This window comes from Bos indicus, chromosome 8 (genome assembly GCF_029378745.1).
Source record: "Bos indicus isolate NIAB-ARS_2022 breed Sahiwal x Tharparkar chromosome 8, NIAB-ARS_B.indTharparkar_mat_pri_1.0, whole genome shotgun sequence".
Taxonomy (NCBI): Eukaryota; Metazoa; Chordata; class Mammalia; order Artiodactyla; family Bovidae; genus Bos; species Bos indicus.
In genome coordinates, this window is record NC_091767.1 from 64461669 (window position 1) to 64476990 (window position 15322).

The 15322-nt window shown below is 42.0% G+C and overlaps 1 long non-coding RNA gene across 2 annotated transcripts in view; it reads right to left on the reverse strand.

The window, feature by feature from the left end:
• Positions 1–15322, reverse strand: part of LOC139184578 (uncharacterized) — a 498707-nt gene that overhangs the window by 182135 nt on the left and 301250 nt on the right. For both annotated transcript variants that reach the window (XR_011568117.1, XR_011568116.1), the window contains one exon: positions 2170–2357. This is a non-coding gene — a long non-coding RNA (uncharacterized lncRNA). The remainder of the gene's footprint in view (positions 1–2169; positions 2358–15322) is intronic.

Sequence of the window (15322 nt, forward strand, 5' to 3'; positions counted from 1 at the left end):
TAGGAAAAGGAGTATGTCAAGGCTTGTATATTGTCACCCTGTTTATTTAACTTATATGTAGAGTACATCATGAGAAATGCAGGGCTGGAAGAAGCACAAGCTGGAATCAAGATTGGCGGGAGAAATATCAATAACCTCAGATATGCAGATGACACCACCCTTATGGCAGAAAGTGAAGAGGAACTAAAAAGCCTCTTGATGAAAGTGAAAGTGGAGAGTGAAAAAGTTGGCTTAAAACTCAACATTCAGAAAACGAAGATCATGGCATCTGATCACCCCATGGGCAATAGATGGGGAAACAGTGGAAACAGTGTCAGACTTTATTTTTTTGGGCTCCAAAATCACTGCAGATGGGGACTGCAGCCATGAAGTTAAAAGACGCTTACTCCTTGGAAGGAAAGTTATGACCAACCTAGATAGCATATTCAAAAGCAGAGACATTACTTTGCCAACAAAGGTCCATCTAGTCAAGGCTATGGTTTTTCCAGTGGTCATGTATGGATGTGAGGGTTGGAGTGTGAAGAAAGCTGAGCGCCGAAGAATTGATGCTTTTGAACTGTGGTGTTGGAGAAGACTCTTGAGAGTCCCTTGGACTGCAAGGAGATCCAACCAGTCCATTCTGAAGGAGATCAGCCCTGGGATTTGTTTGGAAGGAATGATACTAAAGCTGAAACTCCAGTACTTTGGCCACCTCATGCGAAGAGTTGACTCATTGGTAAAGACTCCGATGCTGGGAGGGATTGGGAGCAGGAGGAGAAGGGGACGACAAAGGATGAGATGGCTGGATGGCATCACCAACTCGATGGACATGAGTGTGAGTGAACTCTGGGAGTTGGTGAAGGACAGGGAGGCGTGGCGTGCTGCGATTCAGGGGGTCACAAAGAGTCGGACACGAATGAGCGACTGAACTGAACTGAACTGAACCCTATTTGCAGGGCTTCTGAATTTTTGTTTTTCTTTCAGCCTAGGCCTTACCTTGTCACCCCAGGGGATTGACATTTTAGCATAGCAAAGACCACCCACTCTTGACACATCAGTGAGCCATGGTTGAAGCTTTGCTAGTGGAAAGAACATCCGATTTAGAGATAGGAGACCTGGGCTGTACTCCTGATTGTTGCAGCTAGCTGGGTAACTTTGCACAAATCACATAATTTTCTTAGGACTGTTGCTACATCTATAGAATTCAAAACCTGGAAAATTTAAAGGACTAATCTTATGAAGGAGGTATTATCATCTCCTTGTTACAGGTTGAGGAAACTGTGGCCATGCAATTAATAAGGAAAAGAACCAAGGCAATGTAAGATTTTTCAGATTATGTTTTCAGTGTCTGTCTACACAATGATTTCCTGAGCTGCTCTTGATCATGAAGGAAGAGGAGTGGCCAGGAAGGGATGTTAGCGGAGAGGGGAAAGAATGGCAGTGAAGCTATGCTTAAACACTCAAAACTCAAGTTCACTCATGCGCTTGTCCCTCAGAGATACCCTCTGGCTTCTAATATGAGGAAAAGACCAGTCCCTAAATCTCTGAGTACCAACACAAGTGGACGTGTTGCACAAGTAGAAACAAAGGCCTGGAGTCCTACTTTAAATGCATTTTACATTTAATGTAGTTAACACACAGTACATTAAAAGTTTCACATTAAACTTCTTTCAGTGAGCCTAGTTTCAAGTGTGAGGTGGCAAAAAATAACAGCTCCTGAAACCATTTTCTCTTTTTTTCAAGGTGTCCTTTAGGGAAGTTGGAGTTACAACAAAGGAAGTAAAACAGAACCTTTGCTTTGGTCTTCTTTCCAGCTTTCCTATCAGCCTCAGGCTCACTCTCAGTGCCAGCTATAGCCCCACCTCCTTTCCTCTGACAAGTCTTGGCTGCAGCCTCACCCTGGCTGTCTCCAGAGTCAAGGGACCTCTTCAATCTTCCCCCTGAAAGCACTAGGAACCTCTCCTCCTCAGCATATCACATGCTTGTCCTTCTTCCATTAAATTTGGGTAATTATTGGTTATGTGTCTGTCTTCCTGAGAGACTCTGAGCTTCCTGAAGACAGTGGCTGTGCCTGCTTGTTCACTCCTAAGCCCATGGAGCCAAGGGCAGTGCCCGGCACAAGGCGGTAGGTGTTGGCCGAGCCACACCCTCATTAGTTTCCCCTTCCTCCCCAGGGTCTGAGTCACTTACCACCAAGAGCTATTTGCAGAGCACACACGACGTGTGGCATGGTGTTGAGTGATGTGGAACCCGGGAACTCATCTCCACTCCTGGAGTGAGCTGGCACTGAGCCAAGAGGCAACCACCATGGTGGTATCTCAGAAACAATACAGCATCTTGTAGTCAGGACAGCCTGCTTTGAACTTCATTTTCCCCATCTGTAAAACAGGAATAGAAACACCTCAGACGCTTACCTCACAGAGTTGTTCTGAGGATCACATGAATAAACAATGAAAGAGGTCTCTGTGTCGTGCAGCATCTCACTGTCAATGTCGGGTTTTTATAAGCGGCATGAGAGGTGGGTGACTTTTCTTAACCCCTACAGCAGAGCTCTCTTGTGGCTCCTTTTAGCACATCCTCCCCTCCAATTTCCTCTCAGGTGTGTGGTCCCAGAGCTCTCATGGCCTAACCCCTTATTTCACAGATGGGGAAACTGCAACCCAGACTGGGGAAGGGACCTGCCTCAAATCTCACGTGGGGTCAGAGGCAGAGCCAGGACTAGAACCTGGGCATTTGGTGTCCTCTCCACCCATTCACCCTTGGCTGTCTCCTTCCCATGTCTCCTTGAGTCAGTTTCCATACCCCGAGATGGCTCCTTCTGCCCCTTTTGAAGCCACTGCTACCCTCACTACATAGACTACAGATACACAAAGGTGCTGGCTCAATTGTTTGTTAAATATGAGTTTAGTTGGATGAATAGTTGTTAGAGGTCCTAAAATAGTTTGGCATGGGCCTACTTGGTCCTTAACACCCCTCCCATTTTCAATTCATTATTTTAATGAGGCACCTTACCAGCATCCCCTCTCTCTCTCTCCCTGTAAAAATGAACACGTTTTTCCTCTATAGAAGAGAATTTTAGATTCATTGCATGCTGGGGGAGAGAAGAGTCTAGCAGATCAAAGCCCACATCTGTGGAGCTGAAGTCCGAACAGGGAGAGGGGACCATGAAGGAGGAAGGGTAAATGGTGTGACAACTATAGCACCGGCAGTAATAGCACCCATGCACTGCGCTTTCTATAGCAGTGCTGTGCTGAGCCCTTAGCCTGTGTTATCTTAGTTCTAACAACAGACGATAAAAGGGTACACTGTGTTGAATAGTATCCCCCCAAATTCATGTCCACTTGGAATCTCAGAATGTGATCTTATTGGGAAGTAGGGCCCTTATAGACGTAATTAGCTAAGATGAGGTCATTCTGTAAAAGAAGAGAAAACAGAGACCCAGACACACAGGAAGAACCACATATGACTACGGAGGCAGAGCTTGGAGTGATCCATCTACAAGCCAAGGAATGCCAAAGATTTCTGGCACCTACTAGAAGCTGGGAAGAGGCAAGGGAAAATGCTTCCTGAGGGCCGTTGGAGACAGAGTTGGGGCCTGCTAACACCTTGATTTTGTATTGCTAGCCTCCAGAACTGAGAGAGAATAAGTTGCTGTTGTTTTAAGCCATCTAATTTGTGGTAGTTTGTTACAGAAGCCGTAGAAAAGGAACAGAGGAAGTATTAAAACTTCAATAACCTAGATAAAGTTAGAAAGTGTTTCAAATCAAGCATCTTTGAACTTGATAATAAAAACAGAAGGAAGCTGGGGGATTCCTGTGATTAGTCTTCATCTTATGGACTAGGCATCTGAGGCCAGAGATGTAAGACAAGATGGTCATGTATGAGTGAGCATTACATTTGAGACATCCATTTCAAGTGAGGCCCAGAGAGATGCTCCCCTCGAAATACAAATCCCCCTCCTATTGCCCATCCTCTTCTCCCTCCCCCAAATAGAGGAGAAGATCCTGTCCCTTTCCCTGCACCATCTCGTGCAGGGCAGACCTCAAAGAACCATGAGCTCTTGGCCTCCTCCAGCCCCTCAGCCAGGCCTGTTTCTAGGTGTCAGGCCAACTCTTCTTAGATCTAACTTCCTAACTCTGATGTGCAGGGAAGATAATCCAAAAATTCACAGATATTTGGTAAACTAGGATCATAGTCTTGATCTAATAAGACAAAATTGGACTATATTTGAAAAAGTAGAGTGCAGTCAGCTTGTTATTTGGCCTTGAATGTAAAAACACTTCAACTAAAGTGGTTTCTCCTTGTCATTAATTCTCCTAAGGAGAAATTTACCTAAAAGTCAGCTCCCTTAAAGTGTTTTGAACATTAGATGAGATTAAAATGAGGATGTTAAAATGAAATTAAGCAATTGTTTTAGGGGGCAAGATTTTAGTTAACAGACCTGGAGCCTTGAATGTCAAGTTCTAACTATTCTAGAAGTTATGGGAGAGATCATCAAAGGGCTTGGAATCAGGAGTGATGTGTGCTTTGGAAAGGCTAATTAAGCAACCATGAGAAGGATGGATTGGAGAAGAGATTGGAAGACCATTTTATGGAGGTTGTGGTAAAAGTCCAAAGGAGAGAGCTGAGCCCAGGGCTGGGACAGGAGCAGCCGAGTGAAAGGGCCGATCAAAGACAGATGGCAGATGTACAATGGCGTTTACTGATGGCTGATTATGGGGAATCAAGTGGGATAAAGCCTGGATTTTAACAGTCAATGGAAGTGAAAGGAGGAGAAGGAGCAAAGGCAGGCAGGAAGGTAAGTCTGGTTTTGTCAGCATGGACGTGGATGTGACCATGGGAACCCTGGTCAGTTATCTGAATCCTGGTCTGCTCAATTTTGGACTTTGTTTTAGTGACAAAAATATAAACTTCCATCTTATTTAAGTCATTGATATTTTGGGATTCCTGTTTCTTGCAATCAAACATAAGCCTAATACCAATATTGGAGCTTTTCCCTCACAGCAACAATCCCCTTTGAAAAGATAACTACTTTATCCCCAGAATGTTTATAACTTTAAAAGAAGCTTCTTCCCACTCTCAGAATTCCCATATTCAACCTATTTTCAAAGCTTACAGTTTCTCCTTTAAAGATAACTTTTATATTTGCCTTTCCAGTCTAGCATTCTTGATGATGCTTCTGTCTACATGACCACTCACCTGGCATAGCATCCCTCCTCTCCATCCCACCAATGCAGACACTGCTGAAGGCCTGCCACACACTGCCCTCACTGACAGCCCTACAGCCTACCCCAACAATTTCAAATGCCCCACCTAACTTTCAAGATCTTTCCAAATTTGGCTTTGACCTATCTGACATTATTTTCCACCTTTAACCAACATGAATTTTAGTTCTAATCAAGCCAATCTTCTTTCTGAAATACTATAGCCATTCCAAGTTCCACAATTCACTCCACTTATTCTTTCTACATGAAATATCTTCTCACTCTTCACTTGGCTACCGTGTATACTTTTGTGTGTATTTGGCTATCAACATCTTTCAAGGACTTGAGCAAATTAGTCACCAGATATGAGCAGGTATGACTTGAACCAGGATGAAAATCCAGTAAGGCTACAGCCAAGCTCCCAGCCAGAGATTATAAGCAACTTGAAAGCAGAAATCCCTCAACATCAACCCCTTCCCCATAGTTCTGAGAAGAGTGATCAATACTGAATCTGGAGAGATTCTCCAAGTGTGGGAAGAAAAATAATGCAAAATGAAAGTGACATCATTTAAAGATTTACAGACAAATAACTAAAACTAAAACTATGTGATAGACTTCCCCACATAAATATAATTGGAGTTAAAAACTAGAATCTAAAACCTCATACCCTTTAGGATGGTTACCATCAAAAAATAGAAAAAGTACAAGTGTTGATGAGGATGTGGAGAAATTGGAGCCCTTGTGCTCTGTTGGGAATGTAAAATGGTGCTGCCACTGTGGAAAACAGTGTGGCAGTTCCTCAAAAAATTAAAAATAGAATTACCATATGATCCAGCAATTCCACTTCTAGGGATGTGCTCACAAGAATTAAAATCAGGGTTTTGAACAGATATTTATACACCCGTGTTCATAGAAGCATTTATTCACAACAGCTAAAAGTTGGAAGTGTCCATTGGTGGATGAATAGTTAAAACATGGAATATACATAAGATGGAGTACTATTCAGTCTTAAAAAGGAAGGAAATTCTGACACATGCCACAATATGGATGAACCTTGGGACCATTAAATAAATAGTGTATGATTCCACTTATATCAGGTACCTAGAATAGGCAAATTCACTGAGACAGAAACTAGAACAGTGGTTGCTAGGGGTTAGGCAGGGAAGTGAGGAATTATCGTTTAGTGGGTTCAACACTTGCTTCTGTTTGGGAAGATTTTCTGGAGATTAGTTAGTATAAGGCAAATGTATTTAACACTACTAAACTAAACTGTACACTTAAAATGATTAAGATGGTCAGTTTTGTCATGTACTGTACATATATGTGCTTTTTAACACAATAGAATGTACAGTATTTGGTGTTCAATTATGGAAACACAGTTGAACCACCTGGGGAATTATTAAAACAAGACATTGATTTCCCCTTTCCCTTCCCCTTCTCCTCCCTAGAGACAGTCACCTAATGGGTTTGAAGTAGTGTCTTGGATGATTCTACTGTGTAACCACAAGAATCACTAGCACAGGAATTAAGGAAAAACGTCAGTGGTCTCACATTTACTTTACAGATATGGAGTCTTATAAGAAATATGTGAGAGGAACAAGAAAGAGCCTGGACTTCAGTTTAACATACCTGAGGTTGACTTCCACCCTACTCTGTGACATAGGGCAGCTTAAGCCTCAGTGCCTGGCAAAGTACTCAGTGTCTAGCCTGATGCCTGGCACACAGGAAGCTATCAATAGATATTAGATTTAAAAAAAATAACACATCTCTCTGGGAGCATAATGACTATATGATTACATTAGTCTGGAAAATTAAGTATCAGAAACAATAAAGTCCCCAAATAGTGCATAACGCACAGTAGGCATGCAATAAATAACAGATATTATTACAAATGCTATGGAAAGACCTTCAGAGATCATTCAATTCAACCTTCTCATTTTAAAGATGAAAACCCTGGGGACCAGTTAAGAGAAAGAATTCTTAGTATTCATTTTATTATATAATAGCCTTTCACTGTTTAAATTTCTATTCTCTGAAATTGCCTATACTAAGACTTCCAAAAATCAATGCTGCTGTTCAAGCCATCACTTATGACAAGAACTGGGATATGTTCAGATAAGCCTGGAGGTGCCTTGCTCATCAATGTTAGATGGCAGACTGTATCTCTTTATGACAATCTGTAGAACATCAAATCTAAGACTTGAGACTCCACAGGTCTGAGTCACTATGTATCGAAGGCAATTTATCTAGGTTTCCTGGGGAGTAAATCACTCCTTACTGGTTTTCAAGAGTTTTCTCTAAAATGAGGCTTCAAAGCTTCCACCCTAGCAAGACCTCAGTGACCTACCAGTCACCCATGGTGCCTCGTGGCTCTCAGTTATTCACTGACCGCCCCCTACAGAGTGTGACCAGAGGGAGGTACACAGACCATTTCTGGGGCCCATTAAAAATGAAGATTCCAAGACTTGAAGGTACAATCTTGTAGCCTCCATTTCCCAGACTCCCAGGTGACTCTTAAGCATCATAAAGTTGAGAATCATTGTCATTCCAAAAAACATCTGGCAGTTCGTTCATTCCAATGATCAATATCTTACTGAGCAGGTACTCCATGCAGGCCCTGATTTTGGCACTAAGTCAGAGAAGACATTGTTCTTATCCTCAAGGAACTCAGAATCTGCTAGAGGATAGACAAACTGCAGGTGACACAGTACAGTGTGATCATTTACTCATTTCATCGTTCACTAAATAATTACCAAGAGCCCACTGTATTCTAGGCATAGATTCACATGTAGAAAGGCTGTATGGTATAGTGGTTACACCATGGACAAGGCACCTGCACTGTAGCTCTTATACTTACTATCAGCATGAGCTTGGGCAAGTGACTTAACTTCTATATACCTCAGTTTCCTCAGCTGTAAAATGGATCTAATAATGACACTTCTCTCACAGGATGAATGTGATGATTCTATGAGTTAATAAACGTAAAGCCTCGAATAGTCTCCTGGCACATAGTAAGTGCTGAGTAGATTTCTATAGGAATCTAAGCATCACGAAGGCCATGAGATGTGTCTTTTATCCCTAACACCTAGAGTGATACTTGCCACATAGTAGGCAATTACTAAATATTAGTTGAATAGATATGAATTTTGCTGTCAACATGGCAAAGTGAACTGGAATTAACTGATTCTTCTCCCCACTTTCAACACATATATGTTGGGCAACATAAATAAACATTTAAAAATACATATGTGTTCTTAAAAGAAAGATAAATTCCCAGCTACTGAAGAATCAAAGAAGGAAATCACAAGCAGAAATATAAGCAGAAGCTGGCATATTAGAAGTCTCAAAAATTGCCAGTTCTAGTGATGGTGGTGGTGGTGATGGTGATGGAGCAGATGGAGATGATGGATGGATGAAGATAGGTCTTCAGAAGAATTACAAGGCACAATCTTCCTAGACTAACTACATGGGAAGTCATTCTTTCCCCAGCTTTTGCCTGTGATAAATATGACCCACATGTTTACCAAATAGATTTCGATATCCATGAATGTGGAGCTACCTAGCTCATCTCTATCTCAATTGTTCATGTTCATCACATGATCACTGGATTTCATATACTGAACTAGTCTTAGAAATTTCCCTGAAGCACTTTTTCCTGGTACTGGGTTGTGCTAAGTCACTTCAGTTGTGTCTGACTCTTTGCAACCCCATAGACTGCAGCCTGTCAGGCTCCTCTGTCCATGGGATTCTCCAGGCAAGAATACTGGAGTGGGTTGCCCTGCCTTCCTCCAGGGGATCTTCACAACCCAGGTTACAAACACTCATCTCTTACGTTTCCTGCATTGGCAGGCAAGTTCTTTACCACTAGCACCACCTGGGTCATCCATTCACAAAGTTGTAAACTCATCAGTTCAGTCACTCAGTCGTGTCTGACTCTTTGTGACCTCATGAACTGCAACACGCCAGGCCTCCCTGTCCATCACCAACTCCCGAAGTTCACTCAAATTCATGTCCATCGAGTCAGTGATGCCATCCAGCCATCTCATCCTCTGTCGTCCCCTTTTCCTCCTGCCCCCAATCCCTCCCAGCATCAGAGTCTTTTCCAATGAGTCAACTCTTCACATGAGGTGGCCAAAGTATTGGAGTTTCAGCTTTAGCATCAGTTCTTCCAAAGTACACCCAGGACTGACCTCCTTTAGAATGGACTGGTTGGATCTCCTTGCAGTCCAAGGGACTCTCAAGAGTCTTCTCCAACACCACAGTTCAAAATCATCAATTCTTCGGCACTCAGCCTTCTTCACAGTCCAACTCTCACATCCATACATGACCACTGGAAAAACCATAGCCTTGACTAGACGGACCTTTGTTGGCAAAGTAGTTCCTAGACAATTCTAAATAAATGAAAGTATTATGATACACTGAGTAGTCTTTTATTTTTTAACATAAAGAGTCACACCATTTTATTACTAGAAAATCAGTTTCTCTCTGAACCTACTAAGATATTAAATATTTAGAGATTCTCCTTTTCAAAGACGCCCACATTTCTCAGTCCAGCCATGGTTCTATCAGTGCAAACATCCTCCCATTACTTGTCTCTGGTTCCCCAAACATTCATACCCATGCTTTGTCAGCCTCTGGACACCAATTGTGCTTCTAGACAAACAGGGATTCCTGGAGGAAAAGTAACTCTTCATTTTAGTCACTCAGTCATGTCCAAATCTTTGCGACCCCATGGACTGCAGCACACCAGGCCTCCCCGTCCATCACCAACTCCCGGAGTTTACCCAAACTCATGTCCATTGAGTTGGTGATGCCGTCCAACCATCTCATCCTCTGTTATCCCCTTCTCCTCCTACCTTCAATCTTTCCCAGCATCCGGGTCTTTTCCAATGAGTCAGTTCTTCGCATCAGGTGGCCAAAATATTGGAGTTTCAGCTTCAACATCAGTCCTTCCAATGAATATTCAGGACTGATTTCCTTGAGGATGGACTAGTTGGATCTCCTTACAATTCAAGGGACTCTCAAGAGTCTTCTCCAACACCACAGTTCAAAAGCATCAATTCTTTGGTGCTCAGCTTTCTTTATAGTCCAACTCTCCCATCCATACATGAACTACTGGAAAAACCATAGCTTTAACAAGATGGACCTTTGTTGGCAAAGTAATGTCTCTGCTTTTTAATATGCTGTTTAGGTTGGTCATGGCTTTTCTTTCAAGGAGCAAGCCTCTTTTAATTTCATGGCTGCAGTCACCATCTGCAGTGATTTTGGAGCCCCCCCCAAAATAAAGTTTCTCACTGTTTCCATTGATTCCCGATCTATTTGCTATGAAGTGATGGGTCTGGATGCCATGATCTTCGTTTTCTGAATGTTGAGTTTTAAGTCAACTTTTTCACTCTCCTCTTTCATTAAGAGGCTCTTCACTTTCTGCCATAAGTATGGTGTCATCTGCATATCTGAGGTTATTGATATTTCTCCCGGCAATCTTGATTCCAGCTTCATCCAGTCCGGCATTTTGCATGGTGTATTCTGCATATAAGTTAAATAAGCAGGGTGACAATATATAGCCTTGATGTACTCCTTTCCCAATTTGGAACCAGCCTGTTGTTCCATGTCCAGTTTCTTCTTGCAACTGTTTCTTCTTGATCTGCATACAGATTTTTCAGGAGGCAGGTCAGGTGATCTGGTATTCCCATCTCTTTCAGAATTTTCCACAGTTTATTGTGACCAACACAGTCAAAGGCTTTAGCGTAGGCAATAAAGCAGAAGTAGATGTTCTTCTAGAATTCTCTCGCTTTTTTGATGATCCAAAGGATGTTGGCAATTTGAACTCTGCTTCCTCTGCCTTTTCTAAATCCAGCTTGAACATCTGAAAGTTCACATATTGTTGAAGCCTGGCTTGGAGAATTTTGAGCATTACTTTGCAAGCAAGTGAGATGAGTGCAATTGTGCAGCAGTTTGAACATTCTTTGGCATTGCCTTTCTTTGGGATTGGAATAAAAACTGATCTTTTTCAGTCCTGTGGCCACTGCTGAGTTTTCCAAATTTGCTGGCACATTGAGTGCAGCACTTTCACAACATCATCTTTTAGAATTTGAAATAGCTCAGCTGGAATTCCAACACCTCCACTAGTTTTGTTTGTTTCCTAAGGCCCACTTGACTTTGCATTTCAGGATGTCTGGCACTAGGTGGGTGACCACATCATCGTGGTTATCTAGGTAATGAAGATCTTTTTTGTATAGTTTTTCTGTGTATTCTTTCCACCTCTTCTTAATATCTTCTGCTTCTGTTAGGTCCATACCACTTCTGTCCCCCAAAAGATGTCCTTTTCATTATAGAGGACTGGAATGCAAAAGTAGGAAGTCAAGAGATACCTGGAGTAACAGGCAAATTTGGCCTTGGAGTACAAAATGAAGCAGGGCAAAGGCTAATAAGAGTTTTGCCAAGAGAATGCACTGGTTATAGCAAACACCCTTTTCCAACAACACAAGAGAATACTCTACACATGGACATTACCAGATGGTCAATACTGAAATCAGATTGATTCTTTGCAGCCAAAGATGGAGCTATATAACTCTATAGAGTCAGCAAAGACAAGACCAGGGGCTGACTGTGGCCCAGATTGTGAACTCAGTATTGCAAAATTCAGACTTAACTTGAAGAAAGTAGGGAAAACCACTAGATCATTCAGGTATGACCTAAATCAAATCCCTTATGATTATACAGTGGAAGTGAGAAATAGATTCAAGGGATTAGATCTGATAGAGTCCCTGAAGAACTATGGACGGAGGTTTGTGACATTAAACAGGAGGCAGTGATCAAGACCATCCCCAAGAAAAAGAAATGCAAAAAGGCAAAATTTTGTCTGAGGAGGCCTTACAAATAGCTGAGAGAAGAAGAGAAGCTAAAGGCAAAGGAGAAAAGGGAAGATATACCCATTTGAATGCAGAGTTCCAAAGAATGGTAAGAAGAGATAAGAAAACCTTCCTCAGTGATCAAAGTAACTATTGAAAGAAAGTGAAAGTGAAGTCCCTCAGTTGTGTGGGACTCTTTGTGACCCCGTGGACTGTAGCCTACCAGGCTCCTCCCTCCATGGGATTCTCCCTCCAGGCAAGAATACTGGAGTGGGTTGCCATTTCCTTCTCCAGGGGATCTTCCCAACCCAGGGATCAAACCCTGGTCTCCCGCATTGCAGGCAGTCGCTTTAACCTCTGAGCCACCAGAGAAGCCCAAAGTAACTATTGGTACAGATGAGGTAAAAGACTCAGAGATGTTGAGTGACTTGCTCACGGTCAGGTGGTTATTGAGTGGTCATATGCATTCTATAACCATAAAGCAAACTCAGGTGACCACTCAATAACCACCTGACCGTGGGCAAGTCACTCAACATCTCTGAGTCTTTTACCTAATCTGTACAACAGGGCTGACAGTCATAATACCTTACTCATCGTGCTGTTGTGACCTAAAATGAGTGAACATGTGGAAAGCATGTACAACAGTGCTCATAGTCCAGTTCAGTTCAGTCGCTCAGTTGTGTCCGACTCTTTGTGACCCCCTGAATCGCAGCACGCCACGCCTCCCTGTCCTTCACCAACTCCCAGAGTTCACTCAGACTCACGTCCATTGAGTCAGTGATGTCATCCAGCCATCTCATCTTCTGTCGCCCCCTTCTCCTCCTGCCCCCAATCCCTCCCAGCATCAGAGTCTTTTCCAATGAGTCAACTCTTCACATGAGGTGGCCAAAGTACTGGAGTTTCAGCTTTAGCATCATTCCTTCCAAACAAATCCCAGGGCTGATCTCCTTCAGAATGGACTGGTTGGATCTCCTTGCAGTCCAAGGGACTCTCAAGAGTCTTCTCCAACACCACAGTTCAAAAGCATCAATTCTTCGGCGCTCAGCCTTCTTCACAGTCCAACTCTCACATCCATACATGACTACTGGAAAAACCATAGCCTTGACTAGATGGACCCTTGTTGGCAAAGTAATGTCTCTGCTTTTGAATATGCTATCCAGGTTGGTCATAACTTTCCTTCCAAGGAGTAAGCGTCTTTTAATTTCATGGCTGCAGTCACCATCTTCAGTGATTTTGGAGCCCCCCAAAAATAAAGTCTGACACTGTTTCCACTGTTTCCCCATCTATTTCCCATGAAGTGATAGGACCAGATGCCATGATCTTCATTTTCTGAATGTTGAGCTTTAAGCCAACTTTTTCACTCTCCTCTTTCACTTTCACCAAGAGGCTTTTTAGTTCCTCTTCATTTTCTGCCATAAGGGTGGTGTCATCTGCATATCTGAGGTTATTGATATTAGATAAATCCAAATTGAGAAACGTTCTAAAAAATTATGGGGCTAAACTTCAAAAATGTCAATGTCATGAAAGATGAAGGAAGAGTAAAGAACTATTCCAGACTAAAATGGTTGTTTCCTTGAAAAGACTGATGAAATTGATAAACTCCCAGCAAGTTTCATCAAGTAAAAACAAATATGGACAAATTTGGTGTATCAGGAATGAATAAAGAGTGCATCACTACAGAACCTAGAGAAATTAAAAAGACAGGAATAAGATATTATGAAAAGTTTCGTGCCAATAAATCTGACAACTTAGATGAAATAGACAAATTCCTAGAGCACAGCTTTCTAAAACAGACACACACAAATTTTTTTTTTAAATGTGCAAATTCTATTTCTATTAAATAAACTGAATATCTATTAAAAAATATCCCACAAAGAAAACTCCACACCCAGATGTAAATTATCCTAAACATTTAAGAAAGAAATGACACCAACTTTATATAATTTCTTCCAGAGTGTAACAAAAGATATAACACTTGCTAAATCATTTTGATAAGGGCAGTACATCCTTGATACCTTCTTACTAAATACTGTAAGATATGTGATAGTTAATAATTTATTAAGAACTCTCTAAAACATGCCAGAAACCATTCAGTGCCACTCCAGGAAGTCCCTCCCATCTTTTTTCTACCCTAATTGTGAGGACATTTTTATTATTATTGAATAAAATCTTCGTTTGGATCGCTCCCTTCCATAAGTCCTACTTCTACCTTAAATGTGTGATTTTTGGGTCAGGCAGTTTAAATTAGGCACACTTCAATGTAGTTAAACAAAACAAAACAAAACAAAACAATTTTTGCCCTTTTTGGGGAGGAGGGTCAAGTAATGTCCAGAAAACAGACCATATACGTCGTTACTCAACCTCCAAACTTTACACCATCACCAATCCCTTAACTCTTAGTGTATCAGTTTAAGGTAAGGAAAAAGCTCATGGTGTATGTTCTACACATTACTTGAGAAAGATGCAGTAGAACTAAAGAAAATAAAGAGTTTCCCAAGTAATGATGACAACTCTTGGCTGTGTTGTTTACACTTCGCAAAACACTTTTTTGTCTCATTTGTTGTAGAAGAATCCTGGGAAGGAAAAAAGGCACTTACTATTCCCACTTTACATGGAAGAAAACTGAACTCGGAAAGGATTAAATATTGGCACAAAGTCACACAGGCAGTGAATGATAAGGTGGGTTTTGAATTTGATGCCTTTAATCCCTAGTTTTACACACTTTCCACAATACTACACAGCCCTCAAACGGCCAAGTAATGAAAGTAACGCATATGGAAAAGCTTTAACTATCTGCTGCTGCTGCTGCTGCTGCTGCTAAGTCACTTCAGTCGTGTCCGACTCTGTGTGACCCCATAGACGGCAGCCCACCAGGCTCCTCTGTCCCTGGGATTCTCCAGGCAAGAATACTGGAGTGGGTTGCCATTTCCTTCTCCAATGCATGAAAGTGAAAAGTGAAAGTGAAGTCGCTCAGTCGTGTCCCACTCTAGCGACCCCATGGACCACAGCCTACCAGGCTCCTCTGTCCATGGGATTTTCCTGGCAAAAGTACTGAAGTGGGGTGCCATTGCCTTCCCCATTTAACTATCTAGGGTTATACAATATGGAAAGATGAAAGTTAAAGAGGGATAGAATGAGAGATGGCTAAGAAAAATTATTATCTCTCGCTGACTGCATGACTAATAGCCACCTTCTTCATGTGTCCTCCACATAGGCAAAATATAGGCTACTTATATATCAAAATGTAAGCATATAAGGACCCTCAGCGTACAAAATATCTCTTCCACC